Source organism: Vicugna pacos, chromosome 14 (genome assembly GCF_048564905.1).
Source record: "Vicugna pacos chromosome 14, VicPac4, whole genome shotgun sequence".
Lineage (NCBI taxonomy): Eukaryota > Metazoa > Chordata > Mammalia > Artiodactyla > Camelidae > Vicugna > Vicugna pacos.
In genome coordinates this window covers 39,148,450-39,170,598 of record NC_133000.1, presented here as the reverse complement: position 1 = coordinate 39,170,598, position 22,149 = coordinate 39,148,450, and the positions used below count along the sequence as shown (strand labels likewise).

The following is a 22,149-nucleotide window of genomic DNA, read 5'->3' as shown; positions in this document are numbered from 1 at the left end:
TCAACACTCTGTAAATGTTCATCCTTTGCTATCACTATTAACTATAATTTGTCCAGATTGACTAGGTTCCTTTTGCATTACAAAATCAATAGAAATGTATTAATAGTTAAAAATATTTTATAATTAATGACCATAGTCAAAAATTAAAGGTTGAAATTGTAGTATTTATTTTACACCACATGATATTGTTTCTACTAAAAATATTACTCATATTCTTTTATTTCCTATTGTTCAGAATAAAATTTCCCTCATTAATAAAACTTTATTAGTTTTGGGATGGATAGCAAACGAAAATGTTATTGGATTTATATTAGTGCACATAAATCTACCTTTAATGCATTGAATTAAAAAGATATACTCCAAGGAGGAGTGTTGTCAGCAAGATAGCAAAAGAGAAACTTATCACCTGAATTGTAAAAAAAAAAAATAAAAATCTGAATAAACCTATAAAGAGTAAAGAGATTAAAACAGCAATCAAAAATCTTTCAACAAAGGAAAGCCAGATGGTTTCACTATAGTGTTCTACCAAACAGTTAAAGAATTAACACTAATCCTACTCAGACTCTTCCAAAGAATTTAAGATTAAGGAGCACTCTCAAACTCATTCTATGAGACAATCATCACCCTAAAACTAAAACCAGACAAAAAAACCCACAAAAAACTGAAGACCAATATCCCTGAAAAATATTGATGTAAAAATTCTCAAAAAATGCTAGCAAACCAAATTAACAACACATTAACATCATTATACATCATAACCAGATAAGGTTTATACCTGGATTGGATTTATATCAGGAAAGCATGGTTCAATATAGGAAAATCAATTAATGTAACATGGCACATTAACAGAATCAAGGGCAAAACCACATGATAATCTCAACTGATTCAGAAAAAAAATTGACAAAACTCAATCTACTTTGTGATAAAAACATTTAACAAATTAGGACTCATTTTCAGTCAAGATGGCAGAGTGGTAGGACCACGAGCTTGCCTCTGCTCATGACTACAATAAAACCACAACTGAATGCTAAACAATCATTGAAAAAAGAATGCAACCTAACAAAAAAAGGATTTTCTTCAACTGGAAACATAGAGAGGGAATGACAGCAGGACAGTAGGAGGGGCATGCTCTTGATATAATTGGGCCCCATACCCCTCAGGTGGACAACCCACAAGCTGAAGATCTGTTAAATAGCAAAGGCCCTCCCAGAAGAGTGAGAGGTCTAAGCCCCATATCAGTCTTCCCAGCTTGGGTTCTGACATTGGGATGAGAAGGAGACCCCAGGACATCTGGTTTTGAAGGCCAGGGAGGCTTGGCTCTGGAAGCCTTATGGGACTGGGGGAAACAGAGAATCCATTCACTTGGGAAGCATACAAGGAAACTCATGTGCACCAGGTCCAAAGGCAGAAGTACTGATTTCATAGGAACTTGGACCAGACATGTCTGCAGGATTTGGAGGGCATCCTGGGGATGAGGGGGAAGACTGTGGCTCACTCAGGGGACATAAAAGGTGGTGGCAGCCATTCTGGAAGCGTTAATCTACACTAGCTTTTCTGGAGGCTGACATCTTAATTGGATCATTAGCACCAAGATCTAGCCCTGCCCAGCAGCCCGTAGGGAAGCCTCAGGCCAAACAACATACAGGGTGGGAACACAGCCACACCCATCATCAGACTTTCTGAGCCACAAAGGCCTCTAGACACAGCTCTACCCACCAGAGGTCCAGGACAAAACTTCACCCAGCAGTGGGTAGGCACCGGCTCCTTCTGCTAGGAAACCTGCATAAGCCTCTAGTCCAGCCTCATCCACCAGGAGCAGGTACTAGAAATAAGAAAACAATAATCCCAAAGCCTGTGGAAGGAATCCAAAAACACATAGAAAGTTAGATGATATGAGGAGGCAAAGGAATTTCCCAGAACAAAGCACAAGATAAAATTCCAGAAGAAGAAATAAGTGATGAGGAGATAGGCAAGTTATCTGAGGATGAATTTAAAGTAATGATGGCCAAGATGTTCAGAGAATTCAAGCTGAGTATAGATGCACAGAGTGAAGTTTTTAGCAAAGAGTTGGAAAATATAAAGAGTACCCAAACAGAGTTGAAGAATAAAGTCACTGAAATGAACAATATACTAGAAGGAACCAAGAATAGACTAAATGAGACAGAAGAACAGAACAGTGAACTAGAAGGTAGATTAGTAAAAATCTCTACTTCAGAACAGAAAAAAGAAAAAAGAATGAAAAGAAATGAGGATAGTTTAAGAGAACTCTGGGACAACACTAGCACTCTAATATTTGAATTATAGGGGTTCCAGAAAGAGAAGAGAGAGAAATGATATGATAAAAATTTTGGATAGATGATCACTGAAAACTTCCCCAACTTGGGAAAGGAAACAGTCACCCAAGTCCAGGAAGCCCAGAGGGTACCACACAGGATCAACCCAAAGATGATCATATCAAGGCACATAGTCATCAAATTGACAAAAATTAAGAATAAGGAGACAATATTGAAATTAGCAAGAAAAAAGCAACAAATAACATACAAGGGAACTCCCATAAGGTTATCAGCTGATTTTTCAACAGAAATTCTACAGGCCAGAAGGGAGTAGCATGATATATTTAAAGTTATGAAAGGGAGAAGCTTACAACCAAAATACTCTATCCAGCAAGTCTCTCTTTCAGACTTGATGGAAAAATCAAAAGCTTAAGAGATAAAGAAAAGCTAAAGATTTCAGCGCCATCAAACCAGCTTTACAACAAATGTTGACAGACCTTTTCTAGTCATTAAACCATAAGAAAGAGAACAAAAAGAAGAAAGAGGGGGAAAAAAGAGATCTACAAAATATTGCTTTGGCTGTTCAGGGTTCTTTGTGGTTCCTTATAAATTTGGAATTGTTTTTTCTAGTTCTGTGAAGAATGTTGTGAATATTTTGATAAGGGTTGCATTGGATCTGTGGATTGCTTTGGATAGTGTGGCCATTTTGATAGTGTTGATACTTCCAATCCAAGAGCACAAGAAATCTTTCCATTTCTTTGGGTCATTTTGGTTTTCATAGTATAGGTAACCTCCTTGGTTAAATTTCTAGGTATTTTGTTGATTTTCATGTAATGGAAGTGTATCTGCCAGTTATAAAATTCTGGTTTTTGAAGTGAAAAAAAAGTGAATGAAGGGCCACAAATGGCAAAATATCCTTTTTTATGGGTGAGTTGTGTTTATATATATATATATATATATATATATATATATAGCATCTTCTTTATATATTCAATTATTGATGTGCACTTAGGATGTTTCCATATCTTGGCAATTATAAATAATGTTGCTATTAATAGCAGGGTGTATGTATCTTTTTGAATTCTTATTTTGTCGTTGGCTTTAATCCCTTGATATTATGTACATTTTAAAAACTAAAGTTCTGAACATTCTTAGAAACAACAAACAGTACATATATGTAAATTAAAATATATATATATACAGTAAAAAAATGATCTATCAAGCCATGAAAGATATGGAAGAAACTTAAAAGACATATTTCTAAATGAAAGAAGATAGTCTGAGAAGTCTACAAACTATGATTCCAACCAAATGCCATTCTGGAAAAGACACGGCTACAGAAACAATAAAAAGATCATGGTTTCCAGGGGTTTCAGGAGAGGGAGGGTGGGAGGAATGACTAGATGAAGCACAAGGGATTTTTAGGGCAATGAAATTATTCTGTACGATACTGCAGTGGTGGCTACATGTCATTATGCACTTGTCAAAACCCATAGAATGTATAATATCAAGAGTGAACCCTACTGTAAACTATGGACTTTTGTGATAATAGTGTGTCCATGTTGGTTCATCAATTGTACCAATTACGCCACACAATAATTGACATGTTGAGGGTAGGGGAGTATATATATGAGTGGGTAGGGAGAGCTATGTGCGAACTCTCTGTATTTTCTCCTCAGTTATGTTCTGAACTTGAAACTGCTTTAAGAAATAAAATCTATTAAAAAATCTAACAAATTGTACTAGAAGGAAACTACCTCAACATAATAAATGCCATGTCTGTGAAGCCTTCAGCTAGCATCATATTCAGTGATGAAAGACTAAAGATCAGGGAAAATGCACAGATTCCAAATCTTGCCTCTACTATTCAATATAGTATTAGAAATCCTAGCGAGAAAAAATTGACAAGGAAAAAAAGATAAAGTTCACCTAAATCAAAAAGAAAAAAAGTAAAATTATCTTTGCAGATAGCATGATCTGCAAATCATAGAAAACCCTAAACATCCACACAACTACACACAATCTCTCAACCCTTATAAATGATTTTGGCAGTTTCAGGATACAAAATCAACATGCAAAAATTGGTTGTACTTCTATACACTAATAGTGATTAACCAGAAAAATAAATTTAAAAATAATCTCATTATCATTAAAAATAATAAAAGACTTAGACATAACTTAATGAAAGAGGAAAAAGACTTGTACACTGAAAATAGAAAACATTGCTAAAAGAAATAAAAGAGGATGTAATAAATGGAAAAAAATCTCATGTTCATGGATTGGAAGAATTAATATTCTTAAAATGCCCATACTTCCCAAAGTGATTTATAGATTTAATGCAATCTCTATGAAAACCCCAATAGCACTTTTTTTTTGCAGAAATAGAAAAATCCATCTTAAAATTCATATTAATATCAAGGGACCCAAGTAGGTAAAATGATCTGCCAACAAACTTGGAAGCCTCATGCTTCCTGATTTCAAAATATACAACAAAGCAACTGTAATCACAATAGCTTGGTACTAGAATAAAGACAGACCAATGAAACAGAATAGAGACCTCAGAAATAAATCCCTGTGTATATAGTCAAATTATCTTCAATAAGGGTGACAATACTACCCAATGGGAAATGGGTAGTTGTATCCAAAAATGATGGGATAACTGGATATCTGCATACAAAGGAATGAATTTTGACCATTACCTTACTCTACATAGGAAAACTAATTCAAAATATGTTAATGGCCTAAAGATAAGACCTAAAAATTTTAAAACTCTGAAAAAAATATAGCAGAAAATTTTCAGGACATTGGATTTGGCAATGATTTCTTGAATGTGACATCAAAAGCACAGGCAACAAAACCAAAAATAGACAAATGAGACTACAACAAACTTAAAAAATCAGTACTACAAAGAAAACAACCAATACAGTGAGAAGACAACATACAGAATAGGGAAAATATTTGTAAATAATAAACCTAGTGAGGTATTAATAATTAATCAGAATATATAAGAAACTTATACAACTCAACAATAAAAAAATAGCTAATTAAAAATTGTGCAAAGAATTTGAATAGATAATTTTTCAATGAAGATATGCAAATAGCCAGCTGGCATATGAAAAGATGGTTTCCATCACTAAACATAAAAAATGTAAATCAAAACTACATTGAAATATTATCTCACATTCATTAGGATGGTCACTATCAAAATAATAGAAAATAACAAGTGTCAGTAAAGATATGAAGAAATTGGAACATTCTTCATGGGAACATAAAATGGTAAAGCCATTATGATAAATATCATGGTGTTTCCTCAGAAAATTAAAAGTAAAGTTGTTTTATGGTCTAGCAATCTTCTTTCTAAGTATAGATTCTAAAGAATTAGAAGAAGGACCTTGAAGAGATATTTGCACAACCATATTTATTGCAGCATTATATTTACAATAGCCAAGAATAGGAAGTAACCAAAGTGTCTATGAATGGATGAAAGAATGAAGAAAATGTGATATATAAATACAATGCTGTACTATGCAGCCTTAAAAAAGAAAATTCTGTTGCATGCTACAGTGTGTATGAACCTCAGGGATATTATGCTAAATAATAGCTAGTCAAAGCAGGAAAAATACTATAGGGTGTACTTATATGAAGTATCAAAAATATTCAAAATCTTAGAAACAGAAGGTAAAACTTGTTGCCAAAGTCTAGGGTGATAAGGAAGGAGGAATTAGTGTCTAATGGATACAGACTTTCAGTTTTGTAAAGTAAAAAGGTTTTGGAGATCGCTTGTAAAAAATATTAAAATATTCAACACTATTTGTCTGTACACTTAAAAATATTTAAGATGGTAAATTTAATATTATGTATTTTTATCACAATAAAAATTTAAGTTGAAAAAGTTATTTCCATTTTTTAAACTAGTTCTAGGCTATGAATTAAGGAGAATACCACCCATTACTATTTCGCTTGTAGTTTAGCATGCAGATATTTATTCTACTTCATACTGATGGTCAATGAGTGTTTATAATTGTTGTTGCATTAAAGAGGCTTGAGGAATTTTTTTTGTATTTTAATAAGCAGTAATAAATATCAGATCATAATGTCTTCCTTCTCTTGGAATTTATTTATAATGCTTTACTGAAGAGATTTAAAGAGACAAAATAAATGAATGGTGCTCTTTGGCTTCCTTGTACATGGCAAGACAGATCTTGAAACTCCCTGATATACTAAACTTTTGTTTTATTTTCATTTTGCACCTTCATTTTCAGGAGTTTAGGTATTGCTTGGGAAAATATACCACAATAAAAAAAATACATTAAATTATATGTACTAAATCATATAAATAAATGTGCATTTGTGTGTATTATACATACAAATGTCAAATATGTATATAGATTTTTTAAAATTTTATTGAAGTTACATTCAGTTACAATATGTCAATTTCTGGTGTACAGCACAATGTCCCAGTCACGCATACACTTATATATATTTGTTTTCATATTCTTTCACATTAAAGGTTATTACAAAATATTGGATATACTTTTCTGTGATTTATAGGAAAAACTTGTGTTTTTTAATTAATTTTTATATATAATGGCTACCATTTGCAAATCTCAAACTCCCAAATTTATCCCTTCCCATGCCCTTCCCCCTGGTAACTATACAACTGTTTACTATGTCTGCGATCTTGTTTTTGTTTTGTACATGAGTTCATTAGTGTCCTCTTTTTTCTGTCTTAGATTCCACATATGAATGATATTATATGATAGTTTTCTTTCTCTTTCTGGCTTAGTTCACTCAGAATTATGATCTTTAGTTCCATCCATGTTACTGTAAATGGCATTATTTCATTTTTTATGGCTGAGTAGTATTCTATTGTATAAATATATCACATCTTCTCTATTCAGTCATATGTCAGTGGATATTTAGCTTATTTCCATGTCTTGGCTATTGTATATAGTACTTCTATGAACATTGGGGTTCAATCTTTTCAAATTGAATTTTCCTCCAGATATATGCACAGGAATGGGATTGCTGGATGATATGGTAAGTCTGCTTTTAATTTTTTTTAGGAATCTCTATCCTGTTTTCCATAAAGGCTGCACCAAAAAACATTCCCAACAGCAGTGTAAGAGGGTTCCCCTTTTTCCATACCCTCTCAAGCATTTGTTGTTCATGGATTTTTTTAATGACAGCCATTCTGACTGGTGTGAGGTGATACCTCATTGTACTTTTGATTTGCATTTCTCTGATGATCTGTGGTACTGGGCAATTTTACATATGCCTTTTGGCCATTTTTATGTCTTCATTGGAGAGCTGCTTGTTTAGGTCTTCTTGCCATTTTTGGGTGGAGCTGTTTGTTTTTTGTTATTAAGGTGTATGAGCTGTTTATATAATCTGGATTAAGTTTTTTGTCAGTCACATCATTTTCATATATATTTCTCCCTGTCTGTAGATTTTCTTTTTTATTTTGCTTATGGATTCCTTTGCTGTGTAAAAGCTTATAAATTTAATAGGTCCCAGTTGTTAATTTTTGCTTTTATTTCTATTGCCTGGGTAGACTGCCCTAGAAGAACATTGCTAAGATTTATGTCAGAGCACGTTTTGCCTATGTTTTCTTCTAGGAGATTTATCATGTCTTGTCTTTTATTTAAGACTTTAAGACATTATGAGTTTATTTTTGTTTATGGTGTGAGGGTGTATTCTACCTTCATTGATTTATTGTGGCTGTTCAGCTTTCCCAACAGCACTTGCTGAAGAGACTATCTTTTCTCCGTGGTATATCCTTGCCTCCTTTGTCAAAGATTAATTGACCATAGGTCTGTAGGCTTATTTATGGGCTCTCTATTATGTTCTAATGATCCATTTGTCTGTTTTTATGTCAATACCATGCTGTTTTGATCAGTGTAGCTCTGTAGCATTTTCTGAAGTCTAGGTGGGTTATTCCTCCAGCTTCATTCTTTTTCTTCAATATTGTTTTGCTAATTCTGGGTCTTTTGTTATTCCATATAAATTTTAGGATTATATGGTGTCTTTCTGTGAAAAATGTCCTAGATAACTTGATAGGAATCACATTCAATCTGTAGATTGTCTTGGGAAGTATGGTCATTTTAAGGATATTGACTCACCCAATTCAAGCCTCATCCAATCCAGGAGCATAGGATGACCTTCCATTTCTTTAAATCACATTTACTTTCCTTAATCAATGGTTTGTAGTTCTCCATGTATAAGACTTTCACCTCTTTGGTCATATTTATTCCTAAGTATTTTATTGTTTTGGATGCTATTTTAAAAGGGATTATTTGTTTACTTTATTTTCCTTCTAATTCAATGTTAGAGTAAAGAAATGCCATTGATTTCTGTATGTTAAGCTTGTATTCTACTACAATGCTGAATTATTTTATTAGCTTTAGTATTTTCTGTGTGGAGATTTTAGGGTTTTATATATATATATAGTATCATGTCATCTGTATAATGACAATTTTACTTCTTCTCTTCCAATTTGGATTCCTTTCATTTTCTTGCCTGATTGCTGTGGCTAGGATGTCCAAGACTATGTTGAATAGAAGTGGTGAGTGTGGGCATCCTTGTCTTGTTCCAGATTTTAATGAGAAGGCTTTCAGCTTTTCACCATTGAATATTAATGCTGTCTGTGGGTTTGTCATAAATAGCTTTTATTATGTTGAGATTTGTTCCCTTATACCCTTTTTGATAAGAATTATCATAAATTGGTGCTGAATTTTATCAAATGCTTTTCCTGCAAGTATTGAGATGATCATTTTGCTCTTTCTCTTGTTGATGTGGTGTATCACATTGATTTGCCTATGTTGAATCTTAATAGATGAATCCAATTTGATCATGGTGTATGATGTTTTTTATGTGCTGTTGCATTCTATTTGCTAATATTTTGTTGAGGATTTTTGCATCTATGTTCAATGGCATTGCTTGCAATTTTCTCTTTGGGTAGTTTCTTTGATTTTGGTATCAGGGTGATGGTGGTTTCATAGAATGAGTGTGAGTACTCCCTCATTTTCAGTCTTTTGAAAGATTTGAGAAGGATTGGTACAAGTTCTTTGTATGTTTTATAGTATTCCCCAGTGTAGCCATCTGGTCCTGGGCTTTTGTTTATAGGCAGTTTTGTTGTTGATTTTGTTTATTTTATTTCATTTGTAGTGATCGGACCTTTCAAGTAGTCAGTTTCTTCTTGATTCAGTCTTGGTGGGTTGTATGTTTCAAGAAACTTGTCCTTTTCTTCTAGGTTGTCCAATTTGTTTCCATATAGTTCATAGTATTACCTTATGGCTTTTTTTTTTTTAAATTTCTGTGGTGTTGGTTGAAATTTCTCCTTTTTCCTTTCTTACTTTGTTTATTTGTATTCACTCATTTCTCCTTTGTGAGCCTGACTATAGGTTTGTTAATTTTGTTTATTCTTTCAAAAAAAGAAAGCTCTTGCTTTGATTTTTTTCTACTTTTTTAATCTCTATTTTATTTATTCCATCACTAACCTTTATTATTTCCTTCCTTCTGCTGATTTTAGGTTTTGTTTGTTCTACTTCTCCTAATTCTTTTAGGTGGTTGGTTGTTTATTTGAGATTGTTCTTGTTTTTTGAGGAAGGGCTGTATTGCTATGAACTTCCCTTTTAGGACTGCTTTTGCTGTATCCCATAGATTTTGTGTGTTTGTGTTTTCAATTTCATTTGTCTCAAAGTATTTTTTAATGTTTTCTTTGATTGCATCTTTGATTCATTGGTCTTTTAGTAGCATGTTGTTTAATCTCCATGCTGTCCTTTTTTCCCTCCTTTTTCTGTGGTTGATTTCTAGTTTCATGTCATTGTGATCAAAAAAGATGCTTGAAATAATTTTTATCCTCTTACATTTGTTGAGGCTTCTTTTGTGCCTGTTTATATGATCTATCCTAGAGAATATCCGATGTGCACTTGAAAAGAATGTATATTCTGTGTTTGGGGATGTAATGAAACCAAAACTATCAACCAAGTCCAACTCTTCTATTGTGTAATTTAGTATCTCCCTTGCTTTATTGATTTTCTACCTGGACGACCTGTCCAATGATGTTAATGGGGTGTTGAAACCTCCTACTATGATTGTGTTTACATCCCTTTATGTCTGTTAGTATTTGCTTTATGTATTTAAGTGCTCCTACATTGGATGCATATATGTTAATGAGTGTAATGTCCTCATCTTTTATTGCTCCTTTAATCATTATATAGTGTCTTTTTTTATCTTTCCTTGTGGTCTTTGTTTTATAGTCTATTTTGTCTGAAAAAAGTATTGCTTTCCTGCTTTTTTATAGTTTTCATTTGCATAATTTTTTCATCCTTTTGACTAGAGCATTTAGTCCATTACCATTTACAGTACTTATTGATAGACATGTGCTTATTGTCATTTTGAACTTAGTTTTCCAGTTGATTTGGTATTACCTGTTTGTTTCTTTATTTTTCTTTTGTGGTTTGATAATTTTCTTGGTTTCTTGGTTTTTGTGACTCTGTTGTATGCTTATGATATATGGTTGTCCTGTTTTTCAAGTATATTAACCCAATATTATATATGTTTCCTTTAAACTGATAATCAAATAGGCTCAAACACATCCTAAAAAGAACCAAAAAAAAAAAAAGAAAAAGAAAAAAATCTGTATTTTCTTGCTCTCTTCTCCCACCTTTTATGATTTTGATGTATTCTATTACAGTTTCATGTTTATTCTATCGTAACTCATTGTGGTTATCACATTTCCAATTATGACTTTTTTTCCTTTGTATAGCATCCTGCTTTGCTATTTATGGTAGACCTTTCAATATTTACTTTAGGATAGATTTAGTACTGCTGAATTCCTTTAGTTTTTGCTTGTTTGTGAAATTCTTTCCCTCTCCCTCTATTCTAAAGGATAGCCTTGCTGGATAGCGTATCCTAGGTTGCAGCCTTTTCTCATTCAGGGCTTTGAATATATCTTTCCACTCTTTTCTGGCCTGGAATTTTTTTTTGAGAAATAAATTGAAAGTCTTATGGGGGTTCCCTTGTAACTCACTCTTTGCTTTTCTCTTGCTGCCTTTAAAATCATTTATTTATCTTTACCTTGGCTATCTTAAGTATAATATGTCTTGGTATAAGTCTATTTGTTTTGTGCTTCCTGTACTTAGATATCCAATTCCTTCATAAGTTTGTGAAGTTTTCAGTCACGACTTTTTTCAAATACTTTTTCAATTTCTTTTACTCTTTCTTCTCCTTCTGAGACCCCTATTAGGCATAGATTGGGACACTATATTATCTCAAAGTTCCCTTATATTGCTTTCATTAATTTTCACTTGGTTTTCTGTCTGTTTTTCTGATTGGGTGATTTCTGTTATCTTGTCTTCTAAGTTACTTATTTGTCCCTCTGCATTATTTAGTCTGCTTTTGACTGCCTTTTGCTTGGCTCTTATCTCAGCCATTGAGTTTTCTGTTTTTAATAGTTTCTATTTCATTTTTATAGTATTCTGTATGCTTACTTATAGTCACTCTTACTTCCTTCAGTGCTTTTATCACTCCCCTTTTGAAGTCATGATCTATTAGACTATTGAGGTCTATTTCATTGATTTCTCTTTTAATGGACTTCATTTGTTCTTTCAATTAGTAGTAGTTCCTCTGCTTCTTCATTTTACTTATATCTCTCTAGTAATATGGATTATGCAGTATCAGTTATCTCCTGTGGTCTTGAAGGGTTTCTTTTTTTTTTTTAAGAGGATGCATTTTCCTGTAGTTTGTGCACCTCTAATAATTTTACCACAAGGTCTGTTTTTAATATGGATGATTGCCATGTCTTTCTTCAGTGTGTGTGGCTGTTATCCCTTTGACTGAGGGTTTGGCCAGTGGTTGTGCTGATTAGAGCATGTTCTGGTTGTTGAGTGGGACCTCCTTTTTGTTCTGTGGCTGTCACAGCCCTTGATCTGTTCCCCTTTTATTGGAATGGAGTCTGCCAGACCTGTTTTTGAACTGTGGTGTGTGGTAGGAGGGGTTGGAGTGCTTCAAATACTCTTTGTTCATGCTGCCCTTGTCCCCACTATAGCCACAGGAATGTCAGTTCTCTGCTCTGATATCCCTCAGGTTCTCTGCCCTCAGAGCTACCAGTGCTGATTCACCAAATTCTGTATCACACACCTGGATTATGGCACACTCTCAGGTCAGCGCTGTCCCCAGTTCCAAACACTGCTCCTGCACTCATCCCTCTGTGTCAATTTTACTCCTTCATCTTTGAGGCCTGAGCTTGCAGAGCCCCCCGATTTGTAGCAATTGTGCATTCATGCTACTGGATCAGCTCTGTCTCCAGCTCCTTGTCCCCATGAGGGAGGCAAGCCCACTGAAAATGCTGCACCAGCCCTCGACCCTGCTGTGTGCCAGAACTCCATTCCTTGCTCATTTGTCCTAGAGGCACAGAGCCACAAATGCACCCATGGAGCAAACAGGTTCCCTCTGCCTGGGGTTGTAAACAAATCTCAGTCCCACCTGAGAAGCTGCAGAGCCCCTGGGTACGGATTCAGGTTTCAACCCCACCTCCAAGTGGGAGCTGCACACCAGTGAATATGGTGGCTATGGCTAAGTCCTGCCTATCTTTCTCCTGTGCCAGGGATGATGACAATGGTCTGTAGAAACAGGAGCTGAGGCCCAGCTGAGTTGCACCCTTCCCCACAATGCACACCAGTAGTTTTTTTTTTTTTTTTGAGGGGGGAATCCAGACTATTCTGTTCTGTATAAACTCCCAGCCATGGCACATAGCACACACCAGTCCCCTGAAGCTGCCTTTGTGCAGTAGAACCCAGCCCTCCACCTGGCTCAGGTAGCCAGTCCTGGCCTACCCCTGCCAGCTCATGTCTAAGGCTGGGAGTCACAGGGACCCACTGTGCTAGTTTCTCTCAGTTCTGTCAGCCAAAGCACAGCTATGCACTCCTACAAGCCTAAGAGGATCCCCTTCCAACCCTGCTGAGCTATTACTCCTTTGCTACACCCTCCCTGTGGGACAAGTCCCACACTAATTTCCTTTTTCTTCTTTGTTTCCTCCTGCCAGATTTCTGAGGAATTTGGCTGTTGAAAAAGGTGATATTCTATCAAAGTTCAGCAGGTTTTCTGAGTGAAAGGTGGGGGTCCATGAATGTTTCTCTTGATGTATTAATGCAAGAGGGTGAGCTAAGAGCATCCTTCTACTCTTCCATCTTGGCCACTCTTCAAATATATATTTTGTAAAACTCTTCATTTATGTCTGGATGATAGATGGGAAACATCTGTAATAAAGACATATATCTCATCACTTACAGATCTGTAGTGTAGTGTTCACAAATAGTAGCAGAAAAATGAATGTGTATTAGTACGTCTGTGTGTGTTTGAGTATTCCCAGATGCTATCACAATCCAGAGAGCCTTACACATAATTGTGCCCATGCTGCCATGTTGACTGGTCCTAATATAGAAATATACAACATTTTCTACAATGTGCCCTTTCAAGAAACATTTAAGTGGTAGTGTATAATCTCGTTCACTTAAGTTTTTATTTGAGCTCTTCATTTCAACCCCTTGAATATAAAATAAAACATTTTGTCTTTTCTTAAATAAATATCAGAAATTGTAATAGGTGAAGGTGATGTTTCCTAATAATGAGGAGATAATCTTCTACCTACTGTAATGATCACAACTTTTTCAGTTCAGAAAACAAGCTAGCCTGAATAAATTTGCTGTCTAATTAAAAGAATACATAAGTTTCACACAGGACCCAGTTAGGAGTTTAGCTTCACCTTAAGAATAGAACAAACCAATGTCACAGCTCAGTAGAAAAATCAGGAAGGCATGTATATCAATTGCCCATTGAAGTATCAATGCATTTTGGATTAATTTTCCTTCTTCATTGGCAAACTATTTTCATACTTTCCAGACAATATTTGAAAATAGCCATCCTTTACAAATGCTGACTTAAGTTCTTTATGGAAGTGAATTCTAAAGCCAAATTTCCAAAATAAGTGGCTTCTCTTGGTCATTCTCCAGTAAGCTGTCTTTCTAACAGACTAATTGTGTCATATTAATTAACCATGTAGCTCTGGCCTAGGGCAGAGTCAAGCTTGCTTCTACTGTAGTCATATAAATTGGGGACAGGGAAGGAAAATTCACAAGTATGTGGTTTGTTGACCTTCTAAGGAGATACAAAAGTTGAAATCATTCCATAATATGGTATAGTAAATCAGTTCTCATACTTTAACCTTTATAAAAGCTCTGGAAAGCTTTTTTAAATAAACAGATTGCTGGGCCTCACTCCCAGTTTCTGATTCAGTGTATCTGGGAAAAGGTCCAAAATGTGCATTTCTAACAAGTTGCTTAATAATTTTCATGGGGCTACTTGGGTCCCACACTTTGGAGAGCAAACAGTATAATGCAATGAGAACATATTTAAAGGCTAGATGAATGTCTCAACCCTGTTTCTTACTATATAACTGTAGGCCTTTCAATTAAGGATGATTCAGTAGCTTGAGCTACTTGAGCAGCAAAATAGTTAAAGTACCATTGACTTTTTTTATTAATAAACTTTACTTTTAAAAACAGTTTTGGGTTCTCAGTAAAACTTAGCATAAAGTGCAAAGAGTCCCTGCTCTCCACATGTACAACATCCCCCATTATTGACCTTTCCCACCACAATGGTACATTTGTTACAATAAATAAACCTACTTTGTCACACCATATCACCCAAAGTCCATGATTTACAATAGAGTTCACTCTTGCTGTTGTACATTGTATGGACTATACATTTAGACAAATGTATGGTGACATGTACTTGCCATTATAGTATCACACAGAGCAGTTTTACTTCTAGAATGTCATATAGTTGATACCATACAGTATGCAGATTGTCATGATATGCACTTCTTCCTGTATTTTCATGGCTTGGTAGCTCATTTCTTTTTAGCACTGAATAGTATTCCGCTGTCTATATATACCACAGTGTTTTATCCATGTACATACTGATGAGCATCTTAGTTGCTTCCAAGTTTTGGCAGTTACAAATAAACCCGCTATATATCAGTGTGCAAGCTTTGTGTGGACACAAATTTTAAAGTCATTTGTGTAAACATCAAGGAGCTCGATTGCTGGATCACTTGGTAAGAATATACGTAGTGTTGTGACAAACTGCCCAGCTGCCTTCCAAAGTAGCTGTGCTCTTTTGTATTCCCATCAGCAGCGAATACAAGTTCCTGTTGCTCTGCACCCTCATAAGCATTTAGTGTTGCCCGTGTTCTGGATTTTAGCCATTCTAGTAAGTGTTTTAGCATTTTATTATTGTTTTAATTTTCAATTTCATATTGACATATGATGTTGAATATATTTACATATACTTAATTGCCATTTATATATATTCCTTGATGAGGTTTCTATTAAGGTCTTTTTGTCTATTTGTTAATAGAATTACTGATTTTCTTATACTTGAACTTAAAATTTATTCATATATTTTAGATAAAAATCTTTTATCAGATGTGTCTTTTGCAAATATTTTCTCTGAGTCTATGATTTGCCTTTTAATTTTCTTTATATTTCCTTTTGCAGAGCAGAAGTTTTAACTTTCATGAAGTTAAATTTGTCAATTATTTATTTCATGGATGTAAAAAATCATCATCATACACCTAGTTACACATTTTACATTTAGGGTTATGTTTATTTTGATTTAAGTTTTGTGAAGGGTGTAAGATCTCTATCTATGTTTTGTTTTTTTACATGTGCATGTCCAGTTGTTTCAGCACCATTTGTTGAAGAGACTACCTTTGCTCCATTATATTGCCTTTAATTATTTGTCAAAGATCAGTTGATTATATTTTTGTGGAACTATTTATGTACTCTCTATTCTGTTCTATTGATTTATGTGCAATTTTTAAATCAGTAACACACTGTCTTTACTACTGTAGCTTTGTAGTAAACACTGTATCATTAATAGACTGGACATGGCTGAGGAAAGATATCTGAGAGAGAGAATATGAAAATAGGAATTTTCAAACCTGAAAGGTGAAGCTAAAAAAAAAAGGCGGGGGGCAGAATTTCCAAGAATTGCAAAACAACTATAAAAGGAGTAATACAAGCATAATGAGAATACTAAATGGAGAAAAAAAAAAAAAGAAAAGAAAGAAGAAAAAAATTTGAAGTAACAGTGACTGAAAATTTTCCCCAAATGAATGTAAGACAACAAATCACAGATTCAAGAACCTCAGAGAAGATCAAGCTCAATAAATACTAAAAAAGAAAAAAAAAAACTACACTTAAGCATATATTTAAACTATGGAAAATCAAAAACAAATAAAAATTTTGAAAGAAGTCAAGGGAAAAAGAATACCTTTTCTATAGAGGAGTAAAGATAAAAATTATTTCCAACGTTTCTTCATCATGCAAACAAATTGAGAATGGAGTGAAAGTGTAAAATGTTGGAAGACAAAAAAAAAAAAAAGAAGCCCATCAACCTATAAATCTTCACTCTGTAAAATTAACCTTAAAAAATGGAGAATTAAATTCTCTTGGGCAAGAAAAAAATTGAGATAATTTGTTGCCATAAGATCTGCCTTGTAATAAAGGTTAAAAGTAGCTCTTCAGTAAAAATGAAAATGGTATAGATCAGAAAATATTATCTACATAACTGAAGGAAGAACATATGAAAATGAATAAGTGAAGACAAAATTATAACTTTTATTTTTCTTACTCTTAACTGATCAAATAGATAAGTATTTGTTTAAAATGATGTATTTTGCTAATGCATAAGTGAAATGAATGACAACAATCATACAAGGGACAAGTGGGAGGAATTAGGAATATTTTGTTATTATAAGGTACTTGCATTACCCATAAATTACTTAGTGTCACTTTAAAGTGGACTTGTATTAACTAGAAATTTATATTGCAAACCCAGCAAATCCCAGGATGACCCTTAGAGAAATTTGTTTTTATAAAAAATATAATTGATAGGTGGAAAAAAAGAGAAAATGTACTTATATCAAATTCTTAAACAACAAAAGACAGAAAAGAAATGGTAGACAAAAAAAAATAGAAAAGGAAACCTAAGAGAAAACAGTACAAATATAGTAGATATTAACTCAGCAATATTAATAATCATTTTAAATGCCAATGTTCTAAGTGCACTAATTAAAAAACAAAGGTTGAGTAGACCAAAAAAAAAAAAAGCTTCAACTGAGGTTTTCAGTAAGAAATCATTTTAAATATAATGACAAATATAGATTAAAAGTAAAGGGATGGAGAAAGATATATCATTGTACACTCTAATAAAAAAAGTGAGTAAATGTATTAATTTCAAACAGAATAGACTTTAGAGTGATGAAAATTATTAGAGATGAAGAGATGCATCACAGAATAATGATGGAGTCAACTCTTCTAGAAAACATAGCAATCCTTATTGTGTATATACCTAAGAAGAGAACATCAAAATATATGAGGCAAGAACTGAAGTTAGAAATTGACAAATCTACTATTGCAGATGGAGATTTTCATGCTCCTCTAGTACAAATGGGCAGATGAAGGCAGAAAAATCAGTAAGAACATAGTTGAACTCAACAATGCTATCAATTAACTGTATATAATTGACATCTACATACTACTTTATTCAATAAAAGAACATTACACATTTTTCTCAGGCTCACGTAGAACATTTACAAGATAGACACATTATGAGTCATAAAACACCTAAAAGTAAAAGAAACAAATTATACAGTGTTTGCTCTTAGATCACAATAGAATTACACCAGAAGTCAATAACATAAAAATAGTTAAGAAACCCCAAAACACTTGGAGATTAAAAAATATACTTTTAAATAATATATAGGTTAAAAAAGAAATCTTGGGATAAATTTAAAAACATTTTGAACCAAATGAAAATAAAATACAACATAAAATTTATGTGATTCAGTGAAAGCAGTGCTTAAAGGAAAGTCTATAGCATTGAAAAGCATATACGAGAAAAGAAGAAAGGCCTAAAATCAATAATCTAAGATTCTACCTTTGAAACTAGAAGAAAAGCCAATTAAATCTGAAGTAAGCAAAGGAAAAATGTAGTAAAAATTAGAACATAAATCACTGATATTGAACTTTATAGAAAATCAATAGAGAAAATTCAACAAAATTAAATGCTAACTCTGAAAAGATCAATAAAATTGATAAACTAATCAGACTAACAAAGAAAAAAAGGAGGAAGACACAAATTAGTAATATCAGAAATGAAAAAGAAGATATCACTACAAATCTTGTAGACTTAAAAATAATAACATTAATTACTCTATGAACACAAATTTGATCATCCATGAAAGACACAATTTGCCAAAATTTATATGAGAAGAATTTAAATAGATCTTTATCTATTAAAAAGATTAAGTCAATAATTAATTGAGTCAATAATAATCTTCCAAAACATAAAGAGCTAGGTCCAGCTGGGTTCACTGGTGAATTCTACTGAATATTTAAGGAAGAAGTTATACTACCAATTCTCTATCTTCCAGAAGATAAAAGAAGAGGGAATACTTCATAATTATTTTATGAATCCAGCATTACCCTAATATCAAAATTAGACAAATATATGATAAGAAAATATAGACTAATGTACTTTGTGACCATACATGCCAAAATCATTAACAGGTTATTAAAAAATTGAATTTAATGCTGTACAAAAATTACACAGCATGAGCAAGTGAGATGTATCCCAGATATGTAAGGTTGGTTCAAAATTTGAAAATCAATTGCATAATTTAATCTATTATGTCAACAGACTACAGAAGCAAAATCATATGATCATATCAATAACATTAAATTTTAAATAAATATCCATGAGACTATATTGAGAGAAATAAATCTTTCATGCAAAAGTACTCTGAATAATTTATGCAGATACTCACACTCCAGAAGGCGATACACAACTCCTCATCTGTTGAGTGCATGCTGCATATAGTGACATATCTGCGAATAATATACTATGTTTAAAAAAGTAACTTTACTGTAGAGAAACCCTGCAAATACTACTACTGTTAGGTGATCAAATTTAATATAAACAGTGTGAAGTTATGATGATAGTATGTATGTTTGGGATAATTAGATTAAAATAGCTTTACCTCTTGTAGTCTTCCTCCTAAGAAAATATAAGCTCAGTCTAATCTGAGAAAAAAAATCATAAAATCCCAGTTAAGATATATTAAAAACATAACAGATTAGTACTCCTCAAAACAAACAGTCAAGGTCATAAAAAATAAGGAAGATCTGAGAAATTGTTACAGTGAAAAAAAGTCTAAGGTGATGCAATAACTAAATCAAATATGATATCCTAGATGAGATCTTGGTGCAGAAAAAGGACATTAAATAAAAACCTAAGCAAATATGAATAAATATGGACTTTAGTTAATAACCATGCACCAATACTGGTTTATTAATAGTGACAAATGATCCATACTAATCTAGATGTTAATTATAGGAGAAATTGGGTATGCAGTATATGAGAATACTAAATCTTTATAACTTTTAGGTCATTTATTCTGAAAACAATTTTGGAAAAGTCTATTAAAAGAGCTTCCTTTTTGCTATACTTCTATTTGTTTTAGCTACGCATCCATCATAAACATTTTCTCATTAGTCAGCATGATACTCAAGCACTCAGAGCTTCCATTAAAAAAAATAATAATAACATTTCACAAGGTGAAGGTAGTATCTCAAGGCCCTTAACTCTGTAGTGTACAGGGAACATCTTTGCTATACCTTAATCATCACCTACATGCTATTGACTCCCAGTTTAATATCTCTAGCCCATAACTCTTCAGAGATTCAAAACTACTTTTATATCCTCAGATGCATATCTCAAAGGTTCGTAACATTCAACTTGTTCAAAAGTGATCTCATGATCCACACTTTCTCCATCTCTTCCCTGGAACTGCATTTAGGGTGGATAGTCATCTCCATGAATGACCCATCATCCTTTTAATTGCATAAGCTGGACACTTAGGTCATTCTCTGCACTTCCCTCTCTGATTCCTTCATAAGCATAAAAAGTACTTTCAATTACACCTTTTACGTGTCTTTCTAATTCATTCATTGTTTCCTCACTTATACATCTTTCACTTAAATCCAATCATTGCCTTTTGGGTTGTTAACAAAATCCTTCATCAGTTTCCTGATATGACTAATCCATTTCTCAAAATGTAGGGAGCGTTACTGCTTAAACGTACATATCCCTGCTGTGCTTTAAAATCTTTAGTGACTACACATTCTCAACATAAGATGAAGACTAATCTTATCATGAAGAACCTTTAATTTTTCTTTAATTTATGCTATATGTGTACTAGCTGTAGACTCTTTCTGAAGAGTGCCCTTTAGTGAATAAGTTGAAACAGATTAAAACTGTTTTCAGAGATGTTTTCTGGGAGAAAAAGACAGGACTTTGCTATATAAAATCATGAATTTTACATGAAAACATTTTTAATTACACAGTTATTACAGGGAGTCAAATTTCCAATTGGCTATTTGAATAAATGTGACAGACTTTTCATTGTTGTTAATGATAAGAAACTATTACTGAAAGAAATGTGTAATGGAAGAGGTTGGATGGGAAAGTTAATCTTATTCCTGGGGATGGGACAGGATGTTGTGGTAATATCTGTTGAGAAGATTTGAAGAAGACATTAGAATGACAATGTTGGGGCAACAAGGACTGCTAGTCATTCAGTATATCATTTAGTGCTGACTCCCTTCTGTTGTCTTTTTTTTTTTTTAAGAAAAGCTTTGTATTACGAGAAAGAAACACTTCAGGGAAATAACCAAAATTTGCAGAGAAAGTGAACATTTTTTTTACTCTTCTGTACTCATATGCCAGCAATATAGTCAGCAATTACAGCACCTCGGAATATACATAAATCACATGTCCTTGTAAAGTAGGAAGGAAGGCTATTAATACATGGATTTTTACTATTCTAATGAAGGAATGGAAAGAAATTATGAGGCAGTTTTCTCTTGTCATCACTAGCACTTGGAATCAGTAGTTTGAACACCATGTAGAAATTTTCTTTGATTTGGAGGGGTGATGGTCACTTAAAATCCCAATAGCACGGTTAGTTCCTGCTGACTGAAATTTTGTCAATACCTACAATTTTCTCTATTGTTAATTTCATTTCTAAACTCTACCAGCAATCAGCTTCTTCAGGGTGCTTAGCTGCTTAGTGGCCCCTCTGCCTGCATCTCACCTTGCCATATATCTCCAATGATGAATCACATGATTCTGAACTACACTCCTCTCCAAAAAACATTTTTTTTCCTAAAACATGAGAGTACGAAAGGAGCAAGAACAATGTCAGTCAAACATTCACATATTCAAATATCAGTTCATTAATTTGTTTGGCTTTGGAATCAATGTCATATTCAAAGAATGTTTATCAAATGTTAACCATTACAGTTAACCACTCATCAGTTGAAACACTTGTATTATCCTTCTCCGTAAAGTGGTCATACATTCTCTTTTAATTAACAGGTGACTGAGGAAATTTACACCATTAGAGAAATAAAATGGTTTAGTTTAAAAATCACAGAATAGTAGATAAATCCGCTATAAATTTCACTTTCTAAATGTCCCTTGCTGTTCTCCTCTTTCTCCCTCTATCCTTCCCTCCCCCACACACCCCTCATTAAGACATAATTCATGAGCCGTACAAGCCACACATTTAAAATGTAAAATATAGCAGTTTTTTATATTTTAAAAGTTGTGCAACTGTCAACACAGTATAAGTTTAGAACATTCTCATCAATCCGAAAAGAAACCTATGACTATTGGTGGTAATTTTCCATTTCACCCAACTCCTGAGCCCTGAGCCCCAGGGAGCCACTAATCCATTTTCTCT

The 22,149-nt window shown here is 33.4% G+C and overlaps 1 long non-coding RNA gene across 1 annotated transcript in view; it reads right to left on the bottom strand.

Annotated features, from left to right (window-relative positions):
* The window catches only part of LOC140685514 (uncharacterized), a 34,279-nt gene extending 14,851 nt beyond the window's left edge, over positions 1-19,428 (bottom strand). Inside the window, exons 1-2 of the long non-coding RNA XR_012058763.1 lie at positions 19,384-19,428; positions 19,171-19,231 (exon numbers count right to left, since the gene is read on the bottom strand). This is a non-coding gene — a long non-coding RNA (uncharacterized lncRNA). The remainder of the gene's footprint in view (positions 1-19,170; positions 19,232-19,383) is intronic.
* Positions 19,429-22,149: the final 2,721 nt, after the last annotated feature.